At 38.6% G+C, this 23853-nt stretch overlaps 1 protein-coding gene and 1 long non-coding RNA gene across 2 annotated transcripts in view; one reads left to right on the top strand and one right to left on the bottom strand.

Moving 5' to 3' along the window:
* The window catches only part of TAFA1 (TAFA chemokine like family member 1), a 503134-nt gene that overhangs the window by 390883 nt on the left and 88398 nt on the right, over positions 1–23853 (bottom strand). The gene's annotated exons all lie outside the window — the stretch shown is intronic.
* LOC122214547 lies at positions 1644–7434 on the top strand. Its single transcript, XR_006199948.1, has 2 exons — positions 1644–1857; positions 7276–7434. It is a non-coding gene; the product is annotated as an uncharacterized LOC122214547 (long non-coding RNA).

The following is a 23853-nucleotide window of genomic DNA, read 5'->3' as shown; positions in this document are numbered from 1 at the left end:
TCTGTGTCTTCTTGCTTTTTCACCTGCCTGCACACCCATCTCAGGGCTGAAAGGTGGGTGACAAGTCATAATAATCAGAGAGGAACTCAGAAGATAGAGACCAGGGGTTAAGAGACTTCACTAACCTGAAGACAGTGATTCAAGTCCTGGTTTCTTGTTTATGTAAAAGAAAATTACCGTGAATCTTCTTTAAGCCAGTTTTACTTAGGGCTTCTGTCATACAAAGTCAAAACCAGCCCAATTGAAACCTCCATGGCGTTAGAATAAGAAAGAAAAAGGAGTCAGAATTCGTTCCTTTGTCTTCCCAGTGCGATGATAGCGTCCCGGAGGCTAGAGACCTTATCGCTTACATCTCCTTTTTTGCTTCCCCCAATACCCAGAACTTTTCCAGATAAACAGCGGAGTCTATAGTCACTTGCTTACTTAAGCCAGTAGATACTTTAGAAAAGAGCCAAGGAAGGTCTAACTTTCCGGATGTCATTTTTTTTTTTAAAGCTAAACCCAATTTAAATACTTTAAGAAAATATACCCTGGATGGATTCCAATAGGCCACTGACACTGACTGACAGTAAGCACCATCTACCTGAAGAAAACAACAACCCAGAATTAAATTTGTCTCTCAAAACGACACTGGCTAACAAAGGAAATATGTGGATATTTAAATTATAGTTGGCAAAGAAACGACTTTTTACGCACACACACACACATGCACGTGCACACAAACACACACCTATCAGGGGTCCTTGTAGAAACTCATCCCACTAAGAGTCTGAAGGCAACTTGAGTGTCGGTCTCCTGATTGAACCCCCTTCTCCCTCTAAGGACTCACTATGGCCTTGTTCCCTTTCAGGCCATTGGATCTATTTGCTTTTGAAATCTCCAAATTTCCCCCCCACCCCCAGTGCCTAGTTTGCATACTTACTCTCTCCTCTTGCACATGCCTTGGGAAACCTGGGTGGCTCAGTCGTTTGAGCGTCTGACTCTTGATTTCGGCTCAGGTCATGATCTCATGGTTTGGTCAGTGAGATCGAGCCCCATGTCTGACTCTGCACTGGCAGCACAGAGCCTGCTTGGGATTCTCTCTCTCTCTCTCTCTCTCTCTCTCTCTCTCTCGCTCTCTCTCTGCTCCTCCCCTGTCCAAATGCACACACACTTTCTCTCTCTCAAAATAAATAAACAAACATTTTGTAAAACTAGAAGGCATTGCTCTACAGCTGCTTAATCTTCTCTAAAGCCACAGTACCCCCACTGGTAAATGAATAAAAGAATAAAATCTCATCTGGTTGTTGGCTAGATTCTATGAGGTTACAGATTAACAAGCCTGGCATAGTATAAGCTTCGTGAGATATACTCAATCAGTAAATATTGGTGGCCTTGGTTGTATGACTCCATCAAAATTCAATCTCATAGCAACACTTATTTTAGCTCTGCCTTTACTCCAATCAATTAATCAGGGATCTCCTTTTAATCCAATTAATTAATCCAATCCAATTAATCAGTCGTCTCCATTGCACTATTCATTTCAATGAATGTCCACTCTTATTCTGATGCCCAGCCCCAATCCCACACTCTCCAAGAGTCCAGTCCAACCACTATGACATCAGAAATGCCTCCAAGTTTTGCATTCCATCCAGCCCCTGGGGCTTTACAAACTGAACTTGAACCACAATGCTACAGTGATTCTAAGACATGAGGTTGAATGCTGAAGGTTGTATGCAGCCCAACGCCCTGCAGCAAGACACCCAAACACCAAACACCCACCTGCGCTCAGTAGCTGAAACCTGTATTCGCTCTGTGGATTTAACAGTCCACAGCAACAGCGAAAACGTTTGCTTAAACCACCTCAGAGCAACACTAGTAAGTACAGCAGCAGATTGAAGAAGGGCAGCAGCATGGTGGTGAGAAATCTGAAAATAAACATAAAGGTGCTGGAAAGGTGGGACTTGAAGGCAATTCACCTATGCTCTTCCTCTGGGGAGAATAGAGGCAACTGACTGCCAGCTCAAACAGTTCTGACAGCCACCTTAGAGCCAGACTCTCCTTTTGGGAATGAGTATGAGTCCAGGGGTGATTCTAGAGAGATGACATCATGCATCATCCAGAGTGTGGGAGAATGTGGGATCTCCCAAGAGGAGCTGTAGGAATAACTGATGAGTATAAACAAACAAATAAATAAATAACCACTACTTCATGATGGTTTCAAAGATCACATGTGCAACCAGTCCCATGTCGCTGCAAACAATTACCCAGGGAGACCCTAATTCCCCAACTCATTCATTACACATGGACTGGTTTCCTAAAATATTTATTAAGGCATTATGCTGGTACTAGGGATAAAATGGTGAATCTTCAGAAAAAGTCTCTACCTTCATGGAGCTGCTCATCCTTTGGGACAGACCGACATCAAACAAGTCCATCAATGAATGAACAAGAGAATAACAGGTTATGAAGGAAAAGGACAGGGTGATGGGCTGGAGATGAGCTGGAGAGGTGACAGGGAGGGCTTTACAGGGGGCATAATATTTGGGCTGAGACAGTCACAATGAGAAGAAACCATCTCTGCAAAGATCTAGTGCAAAGAGAGTCTTGGAGGCAAAAGGAACAGAGGTACAAAGGCCTTGAGGCAGAAAAGACTTGGTGTGCTTGGGGAAGAGAACTATGACAATACAGGGAAACCGAGACAGGAGAGGTTGAAGTGGACAGGAGCCAAATCGGAAGAGCTTTGGAGGCTGGAGTACAAACTCAAGGTTTTACTCTAACAAAGGAAGGTTTTAGAGCATTGCAAGGGCAAGCCCCAAGCTCTGCTGTGGCTTGGATTCAATGGAATAAGAGAAACAGGGAGACGACTTAAGAGGCTGCTGTGGAGGCCTGTATGGTTCAAGTGAGTCTGGGCAACGGCAGACATGGGAACAAATGGCAGGATTTGAGCTGATCTTGGAGAAAGAACCACTTGTGGCTTTTACCCAAAGGCCTCGCTACTCCAAATGTCAGCAGCAAGCTGTTCAAGTGCCTGAAATTTCTGAAATTATATAATTAAAAAAGAGAACGGGTTATGTTCAAAACTAACTCAAGGCAGAGATTTTAGGAAGTTTTGCTTCCAGCTTCAGCTTCCTGAATGCATGGCTGCTTTGTTGTTGGCCAACTCTTTAAACTAACTGAGGTGCGGTGGGTTTTACATCCCAGGGTCTGTCCCAGGCTACCTGGAAGGTTTGTTGTGAAAAGTTAACTAATTAATAACAAATAAAGTAAAAGCCTTTAAGGCTCTAGGCCAATATTTCCCAAACCAAAACATGTTTGTCCCAAGAAATAAGAAAATAAACACTGCGTAGTCAGACACAGGTATAGGCTTCTATATCACAGGACTTATCAGAGCCTTTAATGAATTAATGGGTATGTTACCGGCCAATATTATACTGCATTTCTCAAAATTATTTCAAGAAGGAGGTTTTTTTTTTCCCCTCTCAGACCACCTGGTTGCAACTGCCATGGAACCCAGTTTGGCAAACACTGTATTACAGAGATGGAAAAGACTATTACTGAGACACCAGGAGCCCTTTTAAAATCCAGAATCTGCTAGCAGGGATCATGTATTGCACAACTTATAATTGTCAGGGCTTTGGAGAAGAATTACCAGGTTAGGGAGTCAGCATCTTGCCTAGGTGCCAAATACATAAGGTATTGATCACACAATAAGAAGAAAAGAGATGCCTAGGTAACACGTTTTAGAAATGGAGCCTCCCATAAACCATAGACGAAACCTGTGAAGTAGCCGTATTGATCTCGACGTAACAGATAAGAGAACTGGGCTTGAAGGGGTTGAGTGACCGACATCAGTACATCCAACTAATGTGAAACCAAGAAGGGAACTTCTAACCATTATACCAAAGGCTCATTAAAAACAAAACAAAACAAAACAAAACAAAAAAAAAAAAACAGAGTATAGTGACACACAATGTTACAGTAGTTTCAGATGTACAACATAATGATTCAAGTTTCTACACGTTACGTTCTGCCCACCACAAGTGCACCTACCTCTGTCATCATACAACTTTATTACAGTATCATTGACCATATTCCCCACACTGTGCCTTTTATTCCTGTGACTTATTCATTCCACAACTGGCTAGTGTGGCACCTGTTCCAATTCTAACCACAAGGAGCAGCAGAGAGCAAGACTGTCAAGGGTTATTTAAACCCTGGCTTACCCACTTACCAACTGTGTGATGTTAGGCAAGTTGCTTAACCTCTCTGAGCCCTGGCTAACTCTTCTGCACCAGAAAGATAGTAACAATGCCCCCCATCCACTCTTAGGTTTGTTATGAGGATGAAATGGGACAAAAAAGTACTTAGCTCAGCTCCAGGCACATTGGGAGACCCTATTAAGTATTCAGTCTTGCTTACTATTTTGTATAGGATATTTAATTTGTATGTATAATTTGGGATGTTTCAGGGGCAAAGGCCCCCTGCGGGAATTCTGGGTGCCAAAAGATGAGGAAGAGCTTCACACTTTTCAGAGTTTTGATTAGCATGATTTATTCTGATGTCAAAGTCAAGGTTTAAGTGACAAAGCACAAAAGCTACACATTTTCACTTAATCTAGGGAGACTATCTTTTTCCAGAAATCAGCTTTGAGTAAAAGACTATTATTTTTTTTTTCTGGGAGCACTCAGTTTAAAGTTAACTCACTGAGCCTGAGCAATATGAAGAAAATTGGAAACCTAGTGAGAGATAAAGACTTAGCTCCGGATGTCTAAATGATTCCCAAAGTATTGCTCTAAGTACCAGATTTTCTCTCCGTGGAGCGTGCCCACATAATAGCAGGTGGGGACAAGAACGGGAAGAACGGATCATGAGAATGTGGTAGACAACCAGGAATGACATGTGTGCATATGTGTGGAGGGAGTCTGTTGTGACTATGAATAAAGCTGCTGATTTAAAATCATACCTATTCTCGCCTTAGTTAAATCCACAAGCATCCAGTTTTTGACCTTTAAAAAACAATATCATCTTGTTCACAGTCCCCTGTGAATTGCTTGTCTACTTAATAAAATTGTTGCCTGGCTCATAAAGTTGTGGCTGAAGTCCTGCCTCTTAGCCATTAACTTCAGGATCTGAGCACAGTCTTCTATTCATTACACTCTTACGTCTCTTAGCAGAAAGATGTAGAGTCTTGCTTAGAATTGGATTTGGATGGCCTCTGATCTTGATGAGTTTAAATTGGAAAACAAGATGTTAGATTAGTATAACGACTATGTGGAACAAAGTGTTCGGCCTCTGGAGTCAGCCTGCCTGACTTTGTGTCTTGGTTCCACTACTAAAGGCAAACTCTCTAAGCCTGTTAGTTCAGTTGAATACCTGAATAATAATAATAATAATAATAATAATAATAACTACACGACATCAGTACCTGATTACGAGCATTAAAGGAAAAGTAGGGTACCTGGATCATAAACACTCGCTATCATTATTGTCACCACCATCACCATCACCATCATCACCATCACCACCACCATTAATCATTACTATTATCATCAATCACCACCATTCCCACCACTATCAGCAACACCATCATCATTACCACCATCATCACCATCACCACCACAATCATGACTGTCAATCACCACCATTGCCGTGACCATCATTACCACCATCATCACCATCACCGCCACAATCATTACCACCATCAATCACCACCATTGCCATGACCATCATCATTACCATCATCACCATCACCACCACAATCATTACCGCTGTCAATCACCACCATCGCCATAACCATCATCATTACCACCATCATCACCATCACCACCACAATCATGACTGTCAATCACCACCATTGCCATGACCATCATTACCACCATCATCACCATCACCACCACAATCATTACCACCATCAATCACCACCATCCCCATGACCATCATCATTACCACCATCATCACCATCACCACCACCATCATTACCACTGTCAATCACCACCATCTCCATGACCATCATCATTACCACCATCATCACCATCACCACCACCATCAGGACCACAATTGTCATCACCACCACCATCACAACCACCATCATCAACACCATCACAAATCTACAATCACCATCCCCACCAGCAGCACCGCCATCTTCACCACCATGAGCACTACCACTGTCAGCAGCAACAAAAATGTCAAAGTCCACACAAACCTATAAGCCCGATTCTTTTGAAAGTCTGTGTTGAAGGATTCTTCAAGATCCACTTAATATCTCCTTATCTTCTTTCGTTTCTCCCAAGCCCATTTTAACCTGTGCTTATGTTTTCCATGTTACAAGTAAAAGCAATTTTAAGCCTAACAGGAAGTTAATCAAGAGCCATTGTGGCAGCTAGCTGTGGTCTTTAACAACCCCTATTTCTGCCTAATTTAGATAGCTTAACTCAAATGTTCTGCCCTCCATCCCTTTTCTGACATTCATACACTATCAATGGCCTTCATATTTTCTGGTTAATCCCTAAATGAGACTCATCGTCTTTTAAATATTTATCTGTAAAGATTTCTCCTCCCCTTTAGTTACCAAATGAGTCTACTCAGATCTACTCAGGATCTTCAGAAATATGACTGCTGAATTTTGCTTGGGGTCTGATATAGCAAAAATCAGTTAATAAAGCTCATTCATGAGTTTTCAGTTTATATTAACTGTTCTTGCAGTGAAACCCTGTTGTACACATTTTATATTTTCAGGGTAGGTAGTAATATCATTATTCTAAACCAATATTCAAAAATACTGAGTTCATCAGATTCTGCAGACTAAATCTCTAAAACTCCCATCTTCCTCTTTTTAGAAAGACAGAAATTATGAGCCTATTATATTGAAGAGTTCACACAAACTGCTCTTCTGTAATGAAACAGGAACATGACCACTCAGTGAAGAACATTCCACATTCTCAAGTCAGGCTGGCAGGATTGCTGGGTCATTATTGTTAGTGAATGAGGTGCATAGTCAAATGAACCCCCATCTAACATGATGTGCCTCACATTATAACCTCCCAGGGTACAAATATCATCCCATGATGTATTCTTGACTATGCATTTGGCCTATAAACTCTGTATTTTGTCTATAAGCTCCCTCTTGCTCTGTATTTGATCTATAAGCTCCATCTTTGTCTATTATTCCAGCCTGGGACAGGGCCCATAACAGAAAATCAATGGATATTTGCTGATATGTAAAGCATGTTTATGTTTGGAAATATATAATTTTTGAAAACATAGCCATCAAATTCACTATTTGTTTTCCTTCAGGATTACAGAGGAGAACTGAATGATCTCCAAGACTAAAGATGGAAGTAACCAAGCAAGACATGAGAGCCTTCCAAGGAAGATTCTGACAACCAGCTGCCAAGTTACTGGTATAGCACTTAGTAAAGAAAATTGAGCAGTGCACAACTGATGTGCTCATTATCAAAGTCTACGAGGCATATTTATTTGTTTGTTCACTGATTGAGTCATTCAACTAGCATTGGCTGAGTGCCTATAGTGTGCTAGGCACTGGGGGCTCAACAGTAAATAAAGGAAATGGAATTTACAGATTTGCACAATGGCACCGGCTTTGGCATTAGAGTTTTAGAGCAGCATATGTGTCTCAGTTTGGGTCCCAGAAATCAGAGCCTGAGACAAGGACTTATGTACAGGTAGTTTATTGTGAAAGTAATTCTGTGAGACAAGAACAAGGGAAGAAGGAGAGTGACACAATAAAAGAGCAAGTCAAATATAAGTGAGTGTTTTGAAAGTCTGTGTTGAAGGCAGTAGGGGCTGCTGAGAACCCACTGGGGCCTCTGAATAGCACACACGGCACTTTCTAGAATTGTCCACCAGGAAAGTTGGAAGGCTGCAGTGTTTACCCACTAGTCAGCACTGTCTCCATTGGCTAAGGGTTGTTTGCAGGCTACCGTTATACACGGGCTGAGTGGGTTCCCTGGAAAAGACCTTGAAACAGAAAGCAGGAAGGCAATGAGCACCCCTGAGGCAGGTGCTGCCAGCATGAAGGGAATCTGAGCCCCTGAGGCACCGCCCGCCACAGCTGTGGCTAAAATGAAGGGTAAATTGGGGAACCGCAACTTGAGACACCAAAACCCAGTGACTGTCATTCTTTAAGAAGCTTTAATGAGGGCCCGCTTCCAGGCCCTTTGCTAGGATACTGTCTGTGAGCTTGAAAAGACAAAGGGCTTCCACATCTCCAATTATACCCATCTTTAGGCAGGGACTGTATCTCTCCAGCACACTGAGAACATCTTTCAGCTCATAGCCACAGACCAAAGAAACTTTTCTGGTGATGAGATTCACTGTCCCTTTTTAAAGCATATTAAATGTTAATTTTCAAAACAACAAAAAATGGTAGTAGTAGTAATAATAATAATAATGGTGATAATGGCAAAAAATACACATGCACACACACAAAAAAAAAACACACAAAAAACCAATAGGACAAATGACTCTATGTACCAGGCTCTCAGAGCTTTACATATATCATCTCTTTTATTTAACCTCCACTAATTCAATGACATAGGTACCATTATTATCATCCCCATTATGTAGATGAGGCAACAAAGGTTACAAGAAGTTATAAGATATGCCAGTGAGATGCAAGGCAAAGACTGAAACCCACAGTCAGATTTGAGTCTTCACTCACTACAGCATTCTGTGTCTGGAAGCCTAATGGAGAACCTGAGCGTTGCCCCTCGTTCCAATCATCTGCATTTTTTCACACCTATTTCTTCTATATAGTCAAGTGCTTTCAGATATCATGAGTCTCAATCGATGCCTGGTGGAGGCAGAAAGTTGTTTGTTTCTGTTCTAGAACTGAAAAGAAATACAGAGCTCATCCACTATGACCCCAACCTCAACCCCCCACCCTTTGTCCTTACCCCCTTACCCATATTTACAGATGCTCCAAGAGAGCAAAAGTTCCATGGGTAGGGATAGAGCAGGTTCCAAAACTCTTGTTTATTAGTAAAGGTTCTAGGAGCCCAGGCTCTGAACTCAGACTTCCTGAGTTTGAATCTGACTCACGCAAGTTCTCCAAAGCATTGATTTTCTTACCTACAATATGGGCATGATAATAGTGTCTTACGTGTTAGATAGTATTTACAAATTCTGTAGCACAGTCTCTTAAACTTGGAAAGCATTGGCTATTATGCTTATTCCCTCCACTGTCATATACCCTTTATGAAAGGAGCTCATGCTCCTAACTTAGAGAGTTGGGGCTCCAATTAAAAGTTCATGATGTGGGGCACCCAAGTGGCTCAGTTGATTAAGCATCCAACTCTTGATTTCACCTCAGGCCATATTCTCACGGTTCATGAGGTCTTGACCCCACATCGGGCTCTATGCTGACAGTGAGGAGCCTGTTTTGGATTCTCTGTCACCTCCTCCCTCCACCCCTCTTCCACTAGTGCTTGCTCTCTCTCTCTCACTCTCTCTCAAAATAAATAAATAAAATTTAAAAAAATTCATGATGCTATGAACATATCTTCCTCACAAATGCACATATGTACCTAATGTTTCAGACGGTCTCAGGGACATCAAAACCTACTAAGCATCCTTATGGGCCACACAGGGATATGTTGAGGGATTCCTAAAGTCTGTAGTGAATCAAACACACTTTAAAAATAAGTTTCGTTCTTTATCAAAGTGTAAACGTTGTAGAGATATTCTCATAGTACAGCTGGTTAATTAAGAAAGCAAAGGTAGCCCATAGTATCCGAACAAATAACTACTCTATTATTAAACCTACAACCAAATATCAGGTGAGCAACTATACGGATTTAGAAATAATTCCCGTGGACACACTGTTATACCACTTGGTTGTTAAACCTATCGCAGACCAAGCCACTATGCTAAATGAGAAGAGATGAACTCAGGCTGAATGAAATAAGTCCAACTATTTAATTGAAATTCTCAAGAACAGACCTCTGCCATTTCAGACAACTGAAAGAGTCTTACCAGACCTGGAGGTCCCACTGCATACCTGACTATGCACCATGTTGTCTTGGGTATACAATAGGAAGAATTCTGTATTATCTTAGGAAGGGCTCTTCTAGGGGTTTTGTGCAAATTGTGCAAGAGGAAACGACTGCTTCCCATTTTTCCCTTTAGAGTCCTTCACCCATCTCTTCCTAATAGACAACATCCCTCAGGCACTCTGGGAAATATTTAAATGAAGTAGAGCCTTTGGCAAACCTTTAAAGGTACCAAAGGCAGCAGCCCCCTTTTTCTATGCTTCTTGTCAACTTTTTTCCCCGGTGAGTACCTCTTACCTTCTTAACTTTTCTGCACTTATAATGCATCTTAGCATCTAAGGAGGTGAACCTGAAAATGAGCATGATGGAGAGTTGCCAAGGGAGAAAAATAACACATTTTCCTACGGCAAGAGGAAACGCTTGCGTGAGAGCTATCTAGGGTGGGGAGGAAAGGAAGGAGGAGAAGAACGGAGGAAGGGAGGAGGAAGGAATCTATAGAAGTATTTTCAAAAATGAAGGTTATTTTCTTTACTGCTATTTTCAGTGGGTCAGCCCCCAGTACCCAGTGAGTCATGAAATTTCAATGAGTCATGAAAATACACACACACACACACACACACACACACACACACATAAATGCCATGAAGTAAGTTAAGGTGAATAAAAGCAACTGAAGTCTTAATATAAAAATAAATAAATTTCTCATTTATTTCAAGTTCTGCTTATGGAATTTTAAGCAACTTGCTTTTTCCAGGCTTTGCTTTTTACAATGAACACATAAAATATGCCAATGGCAAACTACTGGGTTTATCTTGACATTGGTTTTCATCAGAACATGGCCCTAAATTCATATTTAACTTATTTTCTCTCCTCATACAGGAGTAAGTGTTCCTGTCATGTGGATTGCTTAAGCTGCACATTATGTGTAGCTCCATATAATCCTTTTCATTCTATTATCGTCACCTCATTTATGATTCCATTCCAACCTGCACTTCTCCTGGGACATATGCGATTATTTAATCTTTTATAACTTACACTGCATAGAAGACAGAACTCCCACTGGGCCACTGTATTTATAAATATGATGAAATCTATACATTATAGGGACAACTTCCCCCAGTTATTGGCGTCATTGCCTTGGCGGAGATGAAAGACTGGCTGTATAATTGAAAAGGAAATTCTCAAAATCATTAGGAAAGTTAGATTACATAGAAAGCCTTGGAACTAAATGATACAATGAACAGTTGTATCAGAGACCCAGACAGAATAGAACATCATGAAAATTTGGAGTTAGATAAAATGAACTTTGAAACCCAGAGACATGACTTATTAGAGACCTCAGCTTTCTTCTTTCTAAAATGGAGATAAAAAGAACACCTACTTTATGAGATAGATGTGAATATAAAGGGACTATATACCTCAGGCTTAGCAGAGTGCTTGGCACACACATATGGAATACTCTAGAAACACTGGCTGCCATTATTATCAGATACAAAGGACTACAATATATTTGTAAACATCCTGCAATTAACCTTCCTCTATGCTTTCAAATGATGACCCCGTACAAAATTCCAATCAAAAATCATACTTAAGCTTCTGGAGGGAAAGAAGGGTACTCCATTTTTAATTGATTATCATTTGTTGTTACAAATCACAGTGCATGTATTTTAACTGATCTAGATGACAAAGGTATGATATTGAACAAAATAATAAATTATGTCCATTTATGTTAGTATTTTTATACTCAGTCATGAGCACTGCTTCATTGTGGGAGAATTGGAAAACACATGATGATTGAATTAGGAACACCACGGAGGACTTAGTATCCCAGCTGGTTCATTCACACCCCAGACACATACTGTTCTTATTCAATTACAGCCTGTACATTCAGTTCAATAGTGTTCTTCAAAAACCTTGTTAGTGAACTTCAAATTTCTTGGAACGCCAAAAATAAGCTTGATTATGTGAAAGATCCACTGACACAGAATAATGAGTACTGCAAGAATTTTAAAAACAGAGGAAAATATTCATATTTTGTATTATTTAATAATGATTTAGCCAGAATATCCTGAGGAATATATATATATATATATATATATACGTATGTATATTATGTATTATATATATAATGATATTATTATTCACATTCTGTACCTATATTCGGGTATATTTTAAAATTCTACATCAAATCGTGTCCTATGAAAAACTAGGATGAAATGCATTATAAAGAGTATTTTTCAGCCCACGCTGAAACATTATTAGCAAGGAAACTCAGTATTCTTTTCTTTATTAAGACTTGGAGAAATTTACACCCTGGATTGTCATCCCCATACTGCTGACTCAGTAATAGGAAAAAGCTGCAATCAAAAAAATAAATAAATAAATAAATAAATAAATAAATAAATAAATAAATGAATAAATAAATAAAAAAAGCTACTGGAAGAAAGAAGACACTATTGACTCCATGCAGGATTTGAATTTGCAATTTAGCGCTCCATCTAAGCTAAAATCATATAAATCATATAAAGTTCTTAAATGACTTTTAATTAACTTTCCAGGCATTTGACAATAAAAAATGGAGCCAGACCTTCATATTCCTAAAGGTGATAGGGATTTGAGAAAAATACTTTAACACTTTTAGTACTTCACATAATCCTTTTATTCTCTTAGGGGAACTGAGTCCTCTGGGGATATCTCTTATCATATGTTCTAGAATAACCACCCCCAAAGCCTCATGGAAAAACAAGTTTTTTCCATGAATTTTCATAAAAGAGTAGGCCTACAACAAATACCCACCACACAGAAACCTGAAGGTGGAGAGTGGTATCTTCAAAAGGCCCATTACCCAATAGTTAGAAACCTCACCACAGGTAAGATGAGGCCATATCATCTCTGTAACTCTCAGGATGGGAAACAGATCCAGACACAACTGTTAAGGCTGTGGAGGCAATGTGAAAACTGACTGGTGTAGTTTGCAAGCAAAAAGGGCCACTTGAGTATTCTCCACTCACTCTCGAGGTTAAGGATACCATAGTTCTCTTAAAAGAAGAATGGAATGAAAATTCCTACTGGGCATTTACATATGGATATACTTTTTCCCTTTGTTTTCACCTCTAACTGTGGTTTACATAAATGTATTTTATAGGATTGAAGGGAACTATGCATATTACACCATGTTGGTGACCCTGAATATCAAAACGAGGTTGCAAAAGAAGGATAAAGCTGGATGTCCCACACTTTTCTAATTTCAAAACTTATTACAAAGTTACAGAAATCAAAATGATTTTGGGGGGCGCCTGGGTGGCTCCATCGGTTGGGCGTCCGACTTGGGCTCAGGTCATGATCTCACAGTCTGTGAGTTCGAGCCCCGCGTCGGGCTCTGAGCTGAGCGCTCGGAGCCTGGAGCCTGCTTCCAATTCTGTGTCTCCCTCTTTCTCTGTCCCTCCCCCACTCACGCTCTGTCTCTCTCCCTTTCTCAAAAATAAATAAACGTTAAAAAAAATGGTTTGGTAGTGGCATCAAATCAGACACATAGACCGATGGAATAGAATACAGAGCCTAGAAACAGTCTTGCATATATCGTCAAATGATTTTGGACAAGGGTACCAAGAGTTTGCAATGCACAAAGGACAGTCTTTACAACAAATAAGTGAATATCCACGTGCAAAAGAAGGCAGAAGGCAAAAGTTTAATCCTAACCATATAGTATATATAAAAATTAACTTAAAATGTATCAGACCTAAACATCCAAGCTAAAGATATAAAGCTCTTAGAAGAAAACATAAGGGAAAGTCTTCTTGACATTGTATTTGGCAATGATTTCTTGGATGGGATACCCAAAGCACAGGAAGCAAAAGTAAAAATAGATAAATCAGACCGTATAAAGTGTAAATTGTGCATCAAAGGACACAGTCAATAGAATGAAAAGGTAACCAGCAGAATGGGAGAAAATGTTTACAAACTATACATCAGATAAGGGATTAATATCCAAAATACATAAAGAACTCCTACTCAATAACAGAAAAACAGCTCAATTAAAAAATGGACAAGAGAGTTGAGTAGATATCATCTATTCAAGAGAAGCTGCACTAATGGCCAATGAGCACATGAAAAGATGCTCAGCACCACTCACTGTTCATTGGGGAAATGCAAATCAAACCCATAATGAGATATGACTTCACATCCATTGGAACAGTCACTATTTTGTTTAATTTTTAAACTTTTATTTTAGAGAGACACAGAGAGTGTGCATGCAGGGGAGGCGCAGAGGGGGAGAGAGAATCTTAAGCAGGCTCCATGCTCAGTGCAGAGTCTGGATGGGGCGCTGGATCCCACGCCCCTGGGATCCATGACCTCAGCTGAAATCAAGAGTCAGATGCTCAACCAACTGAGCCACCCAGGAACCCCTGGTTACTCTTTTCTTTAAAAAGACAGAAAATAGTAGGAAAACTAGAACCTCTGTGCACTGTTGCTGGGAAGGCAAAGTGGTATAATCATTTGGAAAATGGTATGGCTGTTCTTTGAAAAATTAAAAACAGAATACCATATTATTCAGCAATTCCATTTCTGAGTATAATATACCTAAAAGAACTGAAAGCATGGTCTCAAAAGAGACAATTGTACACACGTTCATATCAACGTTTTTCATAATAGCAAAAGGTGGAAGCAACCCAAGGATCCATTGACAGATGAATGTATAAACAAAATGTAGTATATACAGAAAATGGAATACCATTTAGCTCAAAAAGGAAGGAAAGTCTGACACCTGCTACAACATGAATGAACCTTGAAGACATTATGCTAAGTCAAATAAGTCGGCAAAAAAGACATTGTCCGATTCTACTGATACAAAGTACCTAGAACAGTCCACTTCATAGAAACAGTAAGCAGATGATGGCTGAAAGGGGCTGGGGGAGAGAGAGAAATACTGAATTACTGTTGATGGCATGGAGTTTCAGTTTGGAAAAGATGAAAAAGTTCTGGAGATTGGTTGTACAACAGTGTGAACATAGTTACCTTGGCTGAATTGCACACTTAAAAGTGGTTAGGATCGTACATTTTACACAATATGTATTTTACCACAATTTAAAAAAACTGGGGGAGCCGGGGTGGCTGCAGTAGTTAAGTGTCAAACTCTTGATTTCTGCTCCAGTCAGGATCTCACAGTTTGTGGGATCGAGCCCCGCATCAGGCTCCATGCTGACAGCTCAGCGCCTGCTTGGGATTCTCTGTCTCCCTCTCTCTGTGCCCCTCCCCTACTCACGCTCTCTCTTTCTCTCAAATAAACTTAAAAAAAAAAACTGACGAGTCACTTAAGAAAAAAATCAAAGTTAGTTCTGACGATAGGAAATTTTCATTATGAAGTAATGAAAACTATTAAAACCGAATCCTTACATTAACCAGTCATTCTACTATATTTCCTGGTTATTTGTTATCAAGTTTTGTGTTTATAAAGTAATAGAATTATAAGGAACTATAAATATCAAGTAACCAAGCTTTTTCCAGTTATTAAAGAAAAAGCTGAGAAATAATGCTTGGAGATGGGTCCCACTTCACAAGTTTATACAGAGCTAATGGGATTACAAACTTAGAGACCAGTCCTCTGTACATTCTGTTAACTATCTATTAAAAGCTAATGTACTTTTATCCCTGAATGCTGATAACCTACCATGGAATCCAACTGGGGGTTATAACAAATCATATTATCCACTCTAATATACCACATTCCATCCTTATTAACTTGGCTTTTCACTGAACTCATAATCTGATATATTATTGCCAGTTTTCTGAGAATGAGAACTGGACCAAATCTCATATACATAATTAATGTGCTCCTGAGAAGTTATGCTTAACTTGATTCTCATACTCCCAGACCTCACTGTACTTTAGCATAACCAAAACCCCAGACTGGCTGCAAGAGAAAATGAAGGGCACTTAATGCAGTGAGGAAAGGAAGTTTGCAAACACAGACCACAGTATAATAAAACAATTAATTAAAGGTAACATGCAAAAAGAAATGTATTTGGGCAAAAGAGAAATGCTTAGAGACACTAATAAAATGATTATTTCATTCATTCAGTATTCAACAATTACGGAGAACCCACTATATTATAGTTATTGTTCTAGATCAGGGATCAGCCACTGTTTCTGTAAAGGAGCTGATAGTAAATATTTCAGGTTTTGCAGGCCATACAGTCTCTGTCTCCAACCTTTCAACCCTGCCACTGTAGCATGAAGGCAGCTATGGATAATATGCAAGCCAATGGGCAATGGTGTGTTCCAATGACTTTATTTGTAAAAATAGGCAGGTGGGCTGGATTTGGCCCATAGCCATAGTTGCTAACTTCTGTTGTATATATTAGAAAATAATATGGAAGTAAACCCGGTAATATTATTTTCATGAAGCTTACCTTCCAGTAAAGAGGCAAGGGGAAAGCATACATACATACATACATATTCAGATGCTATTAAGTGACATGACATTATGCTCTTTAATGACAGAATGTTCCAACATCTTCTAAACTAAAGGTTTTAAGATCTGGCAATTCAACAGATTGGCAGAAAAATTTGTCAAAAATTGAGACTACGGGGCTTCATCTGGGAAAACTTTTAATTAAGTAGACCTACCACAGACCTCTAGGATACAGCTTGCAGAGCGTCCCTTTTTTTTTAATTTTTTTTTTAACATTTATTTATTTTTGAGACAGAGAGAGAGAGAGAGCATGAACGGGGGAGGGTCAGAGAGAGGGAGACACAGAATCTGAAACAGGCTCCAGGCTCTGAGCTGTCAGCACAGAGCCCGATGCAGGGCTCGAACCCACGGACCGTGAGATCATGACCTGAGCCGAAGTCGGATGCTTAACCGACTGAGCCACCCAGGGCCCCAAGAGCATCCCTTTTAAAAAGTTCTTCAGGTGAGATCTCTGATTAAACAACTTTTGTTTCTGTAAGTATTATTGATAACAACTCAATTATTAATAACAATTAACAATTGTTAATTAACAAATAAGTTATTAATTGTTAATAACATTGAGAGAAAAACAGAGAAATAAGCTGAATCAATGTTCAAATAATAAATAGCTTTTTCAACACACAAAGGCCAACACATGTGCATTATTATAAGTAGCAGAGCTAAATGGTATACTCGTCCTTCTTTTATGTAAGAAAGCTAAACACATTTGCATTACGTGCAAGATATGAATTCTATGTTCTTCTTTTAGGCTTTTTCAACCTGACGTATTTTTGTCAGAGGATAATTGTACATATCTATACCACAGGGTAGTTTGTCCCCGAATTTCGTTTTTACCAGAAATATTTTATGGTAACAACAGGGCATGTGTTACATGAGTATTACAAGCAATTCCAAATCGTCCCCAGATACACTCAACGGGCTTTGAATCAGATAAATAAAACAATCTTCTTGTCATAAAAAAATGAGACATGGCAACAGCTCATAAGAAAAAACTGATAAGGTACAGGCACTTCCTGATTTGCATCCGGCTGTGTTTTCTGCTGACACGTCCATAACACTGAGAGACGGGGACACACATCCAGCATGGCCGAAACTGCCCAGGGATCAGGGAGCAAAGCCTCGAAGAACTACCTCAGCTAATGTGGGTTGCTACTTAGATCACGTAAAAAACCTCAACCTGGTCCATCAGATGTCATCTCTCGCTAATTCGGGGGCTCAATATTTGGGCTCTGTGCCAAAATTGCTGTACCAGCATCTTACTTCAACATTTAAAGGACGACTCAGAGCGATCTGGTCAACCAGCCTTTTACTTTATAGACCAAGTAGTTGTGGTCATAGCAGGGGGAACGGTAACAGACTGCTTGGCTTTTCAGCAACATCGTCACTGCTATTTTTTTTGCCCACAATTGCTATTGAACTCCCATGATGCCTCACTGTCTCTTTAACATTTTCATTATGAAGTATAACATGCTTTCTGCAAATGCATAAAACATAATTGCAGTAATTAATAAATTACCATATAGCAAACCTTCATGTAATCTTCCCCCAGGCCAACAAATAAAATTTTGCCAGCATTCCAGAAGGCTCCTGGCTGCCCCCTGGCACTTAAAATCTCCTCCCTCTCTGATAAATGTAACCATAATCCTGACTTTTATAGTCATGGCTTCCTTGCTTCTCTTTATACTTTTATCTCCAGTGAACTATAAATTATACTATAGTTTAGTTTTGCCTATTTCAATGATATAATTATATCCGTTATAAATTTCTGTGCCATATTCAACATATGTGATACATCGTGTTGCTGCTCTTGATTGTAGTTTTCTTTTTCATAAGTGTATAATATTCCATTCTATGAATATATCGCTGTTTATCCATTTATAAATCGATGGATACTGGTTGTTTTCAGTTTAAGACTCTTATAAATAATGCTGCTATGAAAAGTCCTGTGTATGTCTCTTAGTATACAGATGCATGTGTTTCCTTTAAATATGTAACTAAAACGGAAATTGCTAATCCATAAGGTATTTGTATTTTCAGCTGTGTTAGCTGATTTCAATCTGTTTATCAAAGTGTTTGTGTCATTTTACATTCCTACGGGAATCCTATGAAAATTAAAGTTGCTTCATATCTTTATCAGAAACTTGGCATTGTTAACTTTTAATTCTAGCCATTCTGGTAGGAGTCTCATTGTAGTTGTGTATTTCTCTAATGATTAACAAGATTGACCTTCTTCTCAGATGTTTATTGGTCACTTGTATATACTTTTGTGCACAGTGCCTGCTTGTCTATTGTTTAACTGCATCAGTTAATTGTTGCTGAGTAACAAACTATTCCACACCTTAGTAATTTAAAACAAACTGAAAGAGGACATTTTCAGCATTTAATCATTAAATATAATATCTACTTGTGTTTTGGTGACTATATTAGATTATATACTCTTTTTGTTGTTTCCTAAGAGTTTTTTAAACTATGAAATAACTTATAGTTTTGTCACATCTTTGCATTAACTGAAATGACTTCCCTCTTTTATTCTGTTAATGTGTTATATCGGACTTAAAATCTATCAAAGTTAAGCAACTTTAAATTTCTGAATAACCTCTACATGGCAGGATATATCAGTCTGCTAACATTGTTTAGGATTTCTGCATCTACACTTACACATGAGACTGCCCTATATTTTTCACTTTCTGTAACTCCCTTTTTGAGTTTTGACTAATTACGCATACCTCCTAAAATGAACTGGGATTGTGGCAACTTTTAATATTTTAAGATTAGTTGTTTAAGATTATGTTACTTCTCCCTTAAATGGTTGAACTGACAAATCAACCCAAGCATCAAGTGTCTTTTTGGCAAAATTTATTTCTCTGCAGATAGAATTTCTTTCATTGCCATAGGACCATGCATACTTAGTATGAACATTCTGTATCAGTTTTAAGTAATTGTATTTCTACAGAATGTTTTCCATTTTATTTACATTGTCAAGTTTATTGGCACAAAGCTCATAAACTGTCCCTTAAATTTATAGCTGTAGGATATATGATTAGGTTCTCATTTTTATCCCTGATATTACTCCCCCCTTTAAAAATTAAGCTCACTAGAGGCTTATTAATTTTATTAATCTTCTCAAAAACTAACTTTTGATTGCACAAATGTTCATTATTATTGTTTTGTATTTTATTTTTTAATAAAATTTTTTATTCTTTTACACTTTATTAATTTTTGATAGGCAGAGAGACAGAGCATGAGCAGGGGAGGGGCAGAGAGAGAGGGAGACACAGAATCCGAAGCAGGCCCCAGGCTCGGAGCTGTCAGCACAGAGCCCGACGTGGGGCTCGAACTCACAAACTGCGGGATCATGACCTGGGCCAAAGTCAGACACTTAACCGACTAAGCCACCTAGGCACCCCTGTTTTGTATTTTATTAATGTCTGTTCTTACCCTTATTATTTCTTTCTTCTACTTTCTTTGAATTTATTCTGTTCCTTCCCTCTCCTCCTTTTTTAACTTCTGAGAAGGACCTTCAGAGAAAGACTTTCCCTTCAGATACATGCATTGAAGACTAGTTTTTCCCTAAAAGCATGACTATAGCTGCATCTCACAACTTCTGATGCTAGGTTCATTGTCATTCAAATGTAAATATTTTCTAATTTCCATTATATTTTTTTCTATGAACTATGGACTATTTAGGAATGTATTGTTTAATTTTCAAACAGTTGGGAGTTTCTAGTTACCTGTGTGTTCTCAATCCTACAGTAATCAAACTCCAGTCAGAGGACATATACTCTGAAAGTTTAATTTTTTGAAACTAGTTGAGAATTACTTGATCTAAAATAATGTAAGTCTTAACAACTGCACTACATGTGCTGAAAAAATATGTTTCTTGCAGTTACTGGATATAGCATTAAACATATCCACTGACTTTTAAAATATTCTATATCTTTACTGATTTTTGATCTGCTTGTTATATTAATTACCGAGCAAGAAGTGTTAAAATTTTCTACTATTCACCAGAAGCCATTGGTCAATTATAAGCCTCAGGAAAAGTTGCAATAGAAAATATATAGCACCACTGAGGAAGAAATCTAGTCGAAAACAAATTGAACCAAAGTCAGATCAAGTCTCCAGAACTACCTACCAACTTGATGGGGAAAGAGGGATAGAAAAACAAGGTAAACAACATGATGAAGAAGCAATAAGTCAAATACAGAATATAGGCATGGTACAGGATGAACAATGCCATTTATTCACCAGAATAACAGCATGAAAAACAAACAAAAAGACAAGGATTATGAAAAAAATAAAACACATTTGAGACAAGTTTCTAATCACTCACTATGACTGTATAATTATTTCCGCTCACGACTGTAACCATTTTTCTTTGCATATTTTGAGCCATGTTCCTAGGTGCACACATATTTAGAATTGTTCTATCTTCTTGGTGAACTGTGTGTTTTATGATGATGCCATGCCACCTTTTGTCCCTGGTAATTTTGCCTTATAGTTGCTCTATCTGATATTGATATGGCTACACCAGCTTTATTTGGTTAGCGTTTTATGGACTTTCTTTGCCTATTTTAGTGAAATAGCCATCTGAAATATAATTAGCTTTTACTTGGGGCACTTAATGCAATTATTGATCTATTTCTGTTAATGTAATCTACTATCCTGTTACATGTCCTGCCCTATGTCTCCTCTTTACTCCCAGGATGGCACCCTTCAGGATTCGAGACCAAGCAAAAAGGATTTTTTTAATGGACTCCACTCCTCATGGGTTCTCGACTCCAGCTTTTTTTCTCTCTTCAGTACTAGGAGCTGCTAGAAGCCCAGATCTGTCTGAGAACCTCCTCTTTTAAGATTGAAAGATGGCCATATTTTATCTACTGTATTCCACAATCAGTTTTACAGCAAGTACTGTATTCTATCTCCAAAACATATCTGTAACTCATGACTATTCTCAGCCTTCAATGCCACCAGCACCTCCTAACTGCATGACCTCAATTATCATCCTACCTTGTCTCCCTGCTTCCACCTTTGCTTCCTTTAGTCATTTCACTGAACAATTAAAACCAGTCACATAATTACATAAATCAGATTATGAGGCTCCCAGCTTAATCCGCCCATAGCTTTCCCACTGAACTTGAAGTGTGTTGTTTCCCAACATTCAAACTTCTTACCTTCTCACCTTCTCATGCTCTTTTCATGGTCTGGCCCCTGTGTTTCTCTCTAGACATACTAGAATAATTTTTGATCTATGAATAATCCAAATTAGTCCCTTCCTTAGTTTCTTTGTGTATTTTCCTTTATCAGAAAACAAAAACAAAAACAAAACTGGTTTTTCCCCCTTGGTATATCTCATGGTTGGCTCCTCTTGGCCATTCAATTTCTCCTTGAAAGTTCTCTCTTTCACAAAGTCCTTACCATCCTAGCTAAAGTTCTCCTCCTTCAGTGACTCTTTTGTGCATTACTCCATTAATTTTGTTCAAAACATTTACCACTCCCTGAAAGTTTCCTTTTTATTACATGCAACAAATTTCAGTCAAAGATAATGTGAAAAGGCCTCTTTTTTTTTTTTATAGAGGAGACTGCTTGAATGTCATAATCGATGAGAAAAACTAAGTCAACAAAAAGAAATTACACATAAAAGCATGTGGCACAATGCCGGCACATAGAAGATAGTTTTAAATACGTTTGCTGAAACTGAAAACACAAAGCTCTGGATATCACACATAAATCATTAATCCAGTCATGGTCTTATGAATTCATGCTTCATGCAGCAATCTGATTCTCTTTCCTTTTATCCTTCATTTCAAATCTCTCCTTTGATATCACCCAGTTTCCTTCTCAAGAAAACAGCATTTTTTTCAACTAAAAAAAAAAAACTGTTTCTAGTAACATATCCAAACAAGCAGTCTCCACTTAAGTGAGCAAATAATTGGGTACAAACATGTGTCCTGTAATAAGCGGGAAAATGAAAAACCTAAATATTCTTTAAGAGAGACTGGGCAAGTACATTATATTGTATCTTAAAGCCTAATTATACACTGCCCTGAGGTAGACCTGGAGGGATTTTACCAGAAAAAGTTAATGATAAATTGTCCATTAAAAAATGTACAAGTAGATGTATACTATGGTAAAGCTTTCATTTTTAAAATACCTCTCTCTATGTACACATATAGACAGAAGTTGTGTCTACAGAGTGAAATTGACATTGAGCAAAGACTGTTATTTTGTATTTCCAAATCCCTGCTATGTTCTAATATTTTACTTATGTATTATGTTTTTTTAAATAATAACAAAAGCCCAACAAGCCCACTCAGATTTTAAAAACCATACCCTATGATTTTTTGATCATTGCATGTAGCTGTGTTTTTACATCTTTATCTAATCAGCAATGACATTATTCCCAAGGTATCAAAAATTACTAATGCACTTGTAAAGCTCTATGCCGTCTAGATCAATTTGCTCTCCTCGCTTCAAGTCTAGTGTGGCAAGTTCTGCCAGGAAACTCACCCCTTAACCAAACAACACTGTGATATCCCCAGCCCAACAGGTAGGTATGGCAGCCAGCATAGAGAGAGCATATTGTAATCCTTAACTTTACTGTATACAAAAGCCTCAAATCAGACATTTTTTCCACTACTTTATCTTGGCTTTATTACGTTGGACATTCCGGAAAGCGAAGTTACCTAATTTGAACATATTTTGGCCTATTTTTTTTTTTTTGGTCTAGGACCTATTGATGCATTAAAAAAAAACACATTACTGGGGCACCTGGGTGGCTCAGCCGGTTAAGCGCCCGACTTCAGCTCAGGTCATGATCTCGCGGTCTGTGAGTTCGAGCCCTGCGTCGGGCTCTGTGCTGACAGCTCAGAGCCTGGAGCCTGTTTCAGATCCTGTGTCTCCCTCTCTCTCTGTCCCTCCCCTGTTCATGCTCTGTCTCTCTCTGTCTCAAAAATAAATAAACGTTTAAAAAAAAAATTAAAAAAAAAAACCACATTACTTATTACAAGTCAGCTCAATTGGAAATCACTAAAAAATAGCTCTCATAGCCCTTGTCTGAGCAAGTTGACATTTTATAATATAAAATAAATACTTTATTATCATCATTATCTTTTTATTCTAGAGAGAGAGCGAGAGCACATGAGTAGGTAAGAGCGGCAGAGGGGGAGAGACAGGGAATCTTAAACAGGCTCCACACTCAGCATGCAGTCGGATGTGGGACTCGATCCATGACCACGAAATCATGACCTGAGCCGAAATCAAGAGTCGCACACCTAGGTGCCCCTAAAATAAACACTTAAAAGGACAGAAATAATAAGCGATTATACACTATTTCACACATTTGTCCTAAAGAGTTATACAATAATTATCTTTAAAGATTATTTTATT

The sequence above is a fragment of the Panthera leo genome, chromosome A2, assembly GCF_018350215.1.
Source record: "Panthera leo isolate Ple1 chromosome A2, P.leo_Ple1_pat1.1, whole genome shotgun sequence".
Lineage (NCBI taxonomy): Eukaryota > Metazoa > Chordata > Mammalia > Carnivora > Felidae > Panthera > Panthera leo.
The sequence above is the reverse complement of the archived record's forward strand: the minus strand, read 5'-3'. Positions and strand labels throughout refer to the sequence as shown.